Raw genomic sequence first — 5,520 nt, forward strand, 5'->3', positions numbered from 1 at the left:
ATCAGCCTCAACTGAAAGATGAAAGGATTGGGGAAAAAAAGAGAGATTAATTGACTTGTCTGAAGACACACAGGTGGTGAACACCAAGGGCAGGATTGAATTCAGCTCCTCCTGACTGCAAGCCTAGAGCTCTGTCCTCTGCACCATCTACCTATCCATTCCAACTCTGAAATTCTGTGCTTTCTCTAATAATCAAGGTTATTTCTATTTGTCTTACAGTTTGCAAAGCGCTTTGCCCTAACCTTGGGATGTTGGCAGGAAAGTCAATTTGCTGCAGCAGAAAGAAAGCATGCTGGCCTTGGAGTTAGGAGAGACCTGAGCTAAAATCTGTTCTTATTATCTGTGTGACCTTGGGCAAGTCACATAACCCCTCTGAGCTTCAGTTTCATCATCAATAAAATGAGGATCATAGTATCATAAATTTAGAACTGGAAAAAGCCTTAGGGACCATCAGATCCAATGACTTCCCCCATTATTTTATAGATGAGGAAATAAAGGCACAGAGAAATTAAGTGACCAGCTCAGGATCACACAGTTAGAGTCTGAGGAAGGAGATGAACCCAGATCTTGCTGACTCTGAATCCAGTACCCTACTGGAAATTCCATCCTATACCAATAATACCAGTTTCATAGAGTTATTGAAAACATAGAGTGAAATGATGCATATAAAGCACTTTGCAAACCCTATAGGGATATATTTACATTGGTTACCATTATCTCATATATGTATTGTACCTGTTTTAGATGAGAAAAATTGAACCTTTTTCTTTACACATTCTAACAACTATAATTTTCCATTAAGTTAAAAACAACTGATCCTCATTAATAGGAGCAGGGTACCTGTCCAGGAAAGTTGATGGCAGCACTATGCTGGGCCAGATTTGTTTGCTGTCCCTTCAGAAGGTAACCAAACTCTTTGTGAAGTAAGGAAAGTGAAAAGTGAGATGGTATATCCAAAGTTACTTGGAAGAAAGGGCTCAAATCCAGGACTTCTAACTGCAAGTGGAGCATTCTTTCTCCTTTTGTTGTTTAGTCATTTCAATCATGTCTGTTTTCCTCTTTTATTCCAGAATTTCACAACTAAAATCCAGTCAATACCCAGACTCTTTGTGATCCAATTTGGGGTTTTCTTGGCAAAGATACTGGAGTGATGTGCCATGTCCTTCTCCAATTCATTTTATAGGAACTGAGGCAGACAGGGTTAAGTGACTTGCCCAGGGTCACACAGCTAGTAAGTGTCTGAGGTCAGATTTGAATTCAGAAAGATAAGTCTTCCTAACTCCAGGCCTGGCACTCTGTCCACTGTGCCACCTAGCTGCCCTTCTTTCTCCTAAAGCACACTTAATATTCAGGTGCCATAGGTGATACAGAAAAACTATATGGGTCATGGTTTCTGACTTCTGACTTGCATGCGGTCTAGTTGGACAGATGATGACACATACATAAAACCACTACATGGTATAAGGTAGTATATAATTGGGGGCAAAATTAGGGGTATTAATCTCAAAGTTCAGAGGAAAGGGAGGAATCAATGTGGACTAGAGTAGTCAAGGAGACTTACTTGGGGAAGTGTGATTGAAACTCTGCCCTGAAAGATGGATAGGATTTGGTGAGGTGTTGGGGGACAATTGATGGTGGAGGAAGATAAAATCATTGAATGTTCATCAATGCTTCTTTATGTCATCATCATGATAATAGCATTTCTATAGCACTTTTAGGATTGCAAAGCATTCTATATATGTTATCTCATTTAATCCTCTTAATATACCTATGAGGTAGATGCTATTATTATCCCCATTTTACAGATGAGAAAACTGAAGCTCAAAAAAGGTTAAAATGACTCGCCCAGGGTCACACAGATATTAAGCGTCTAAGGCTGGATTTGAATTTAGGTCTTACTGACCAAGGTTATCTATTAAGTACCTGGACTGGGGCAGATGAGTTAACTACTTCACAGTTCCTCACCTTCACTGTACCATACACATACTGCCTCTCAACTGAGCTGTACATTATGTAATTACATCCATAGAAATAAGCAACCTGTTCTGTGTGTATGTGTTTGATTAACAATACCCAGTTTCTCTTTCTCACATGCATCAAAATGGCCTGATTGAATGGCGCTATTTTTATTTCTAACCATCCTTTGCCAGATTGCAATGTCAAGGCCAGGACTTTGGAGGTATTTCCTCTGTTTCACAATTCACACAGTGACTAACACATGTTCCGATTTGAAAACTTGGTAAAAATTTAAACAGAGCTGTAAATCCCTAAAAAGGATAATAGTTAATGGAGCATAAAGGGCTCTGATCCTTGGTTTGTAGCTCTGGACAAATATTTTTATGTAACAAGGGAGCTAAATATTTTTATAATCTATAAAAGAACACTCCTCCTCCTCTTCTTTCTCCTCTCTCTCCCTCTCTCCTTTCTTCCCTCTCCCTCCCTTTCCCTCTCTTTTCCCCTTCCTTTCTTCTCTCCTTTCCTCTCCTCTCTCCTTCTTCTCTTCCCCTATCTCCCTCTCTCTTCTTCCCTTCATATCTCCCTCTTCTCTTTCCCTTCTCCCCTCTTTCTTGCCTTTTCTTCCCCTCTCTTCTCCCTCTCAACCTTTCCTGCCCTCTTTCCCTCACCCTTCCCTCCCCTCTTCTCTCAATTCTTTCCACCTATTCCTTATCCTCTTCCTCTCTCTCCTTCCTCTTCTCTCTCTTCCTTTCCTCTCTCACTCTTCCCTTTCCCTCCTATCTCCCTTTCCCCTTCTTTCCCTCCTGCCTCCCTTCTCTTATTTCTTCCTCTCTCCTTGTTCTCCATTCTTTTTCTCACTCCCTTCTCTCTTTTTTCTTCTTTCCCCCTCCCATCTTTATCTTTCCATTCCTCCTGCCATATATATGTATATAACATATTTTATATACATATGTATGTGTACATATATGTATGTATGTGTGTGTCTAGCTACCTCTCACCACACGTGAACTGTGCTATAAGACAAAGAACATTAAGTTGGGAGTCTGAAGGCCAGGGTTCTATCCCATTCTATCCTTGATTTTCTGGAAAAATTATAGAAATTAGCTTGTAGAAGTTAGAAAATTATAGCATACAGGATGTTAAATCTAGAAGGGGCTTATAGATCATCTATCCCAGGCCCCTCATTTAACAGATGGGAACATGAGGCACGAAGGTACCAAGGACACACACCAAATTTTGGTCTCATATTCTTTTGAAGGACAATATAAAGTCTCACTTACCTATGTTACATTACCTTTATATTTCATCTCCAGACCATTTGACATAAGTAGTCTATAATAAATGAGTGACTCACCTAGCTAATATGGGCAGCTAAGTGATTTGGTGGATAGAGAACTGGGCCTGGAACCAGGAAGACCTGAGTTCTAATCCAGCCTCAGATACTTACTAGTTGTGTGACCCTGGTTAAGTAACTCAACCCTGTTTGCCTCAGTTTCCTCATCTGTAAAATGAGCTGGAAAAGGAAATGGCAAATCACTCCAGTATCTTTGCCAAGAAAATCCCAAATGGGTTCATGAAAAGTTGGACACGATTGAAAAATGACATAACAACACAAACAGCTGACATAGGGAAGCAAAATTTTTGCTTATATGTCTTGTTCACTATGACCATTATGTTTAATTCACTTTAACCAACATTTGTAAAGCATCTACTATGGGTGGGTGCTGATGGTCCCTAACTTTAAGCAGCATGGAAACTGGAAAGTGGGAGAGATGTGGAGTCAGAAGGCCCACGTGTTAGTTCTAGTTTAGCAGCTCAGGCTGGCTAACTCCAAATCCAGGGTGCTTGCCTCTTCACCAATGGTTCCCAACTTTTTTGTTCTGCAAACTCCTTTCAACAACCACAAAGAAATATGTTTTAAGCTCTCATTAATATTATTTGTAATGTTATTTTAGATTTATTACTTACAGTAATAACTATAATGATAACTTTTGTCCCCAGAAAGCTTATGATTGTTTCAAATTGCTGAAGAAATAACTCCATAATGCTTAAAAACATGTATGCTGTTGTTGAGACAGAGGAAAAATGTATTTGTGACATGAGTGAACAATTGCCCAACTTACAGTTCCATTAAAGAATTTTTAGTGTGAATTCCTTGGACCAATATTGTGAATTCTCAAGGGATTCACAAACCACTAAGTGGAAACCACTGCCTTACACTGTACGGCTTCCTAAGTTCTAATTATTTAAGCTAAGCAAATAGCACATAATTGAGAGAAACTCTATTGATTTTTTGCTCAAATTTTCTCACTCTCCAGATGAGGAAGCTGAGCATCAAAAAGATTAAATGGCTTTCACAAGGTCACAAAGTGACAGAACTATGTTTTGACTGTCATCCTCTGACTCCATATTCAGCCCCCTTTCCACTATATTATGGTGCTTCATCCCTCTTAGGGAAAAAGAAGACAGATTTTTTTTTAAAGTGGGGGCGTATTTTTATTTCTTAAAAGACAATGCTCTGAAGGATTTCTAATATTTCAAAAGTACCTAAGCATTCCAACTTTTTAGAGTAGCCATTGTTTCAGATGATAGAACTGTCATTTAAGATAAGTACATCCAAGTTTTACCCATTTCAAATTATCCTAAATATTTCCATCCCTTTAAAATGCTTTCATTAGAACTTAGATTTGATTGTACAGTTTTAATTCTCTTGATCTTACAGAAGCACAGATTTTGAGAGGTAGAAGGGACCTCAGCATCCATCTTGTCTAAACCATAAACAGCAGAATACCCAGAATACCATAGTACATAAGGGTCATCGAGCCTCTGCTTTGTGACCTCCAAGGAAGAGGATTCCACTGCCTCTGGAGACAGCCCATTCCACTTAGGTAAACTTTCAGTTGTTAGAGAGTTTTCCTGACATCAGGTCCCAATGGGCCTCTTTTGATCTTCCAGCCTTTCTCCTGGTTCTGCCCTCAGGGGTCAAACAGAACATGTCTAAGGCTAATCTTCTTTACATGACAACCTTTCAAATATATTGACATCTATCATGTCCCCCTCCAAATCTCTCTCTCTTTCTCGCTCTCTGTCTCTCTCTTTCTCTCTCTGTCTCTCTCCCTCTCTCTCTGTGTCTCTGTCTCTGTCTCTGTTTCTCTGTCTCTCTCTGTCTCTCTCTGTGTCTCTCTGTCTCTGTCTGTCTGTCTGTCTGTCTCTCTCTCTCCCTCTCTCTCTCTGTCTCTCTCCCTCTCTCTGTGTCTTTCTGTGTCTCTGTTTCTCTGTGTCTCTCTCTGTGTCTCTCTGTCTCTCTGTCTGTCTGTCTCCCTCTCTCTCTCTCTGTCTCGCTCTCTCTCTTTCTCTCTCTCTGTCTCTCTCTGTCTCTGTGTCTCTCTGTGTCTCTGTCTCTGTTTCTCTGTCTCTGTGTCTCTCTCTCTTTCTCTGTGTCTCTCTGTCTCTCTCCTCTCTGTCTCTGTCTCTGTCTCTGTCTCTCTCTCACTCTCTGTCTCTCTCTGTCTCTCTGTCTCTCTGTCTCTGTCTCTGTCTCTCTCTCTCTCTGTCTCTCTCTGT

Source organism: Petaurus breviceps, unplaced genomic scaffold (genome assembly GCF_028583685.1).
Source record: "Petaurus breviceps papuanus isolate PSGF00001 unplaced genomic scaffold, PetGlider_PUasm1.0 65, whole genome shotgun sequence".
Lineage (NCBI taxonomy): Eukaryota > Metazoa > Chordata > Mammalia > Diprotodontia > Petauridae > Petaurus > Petaurus breviceps.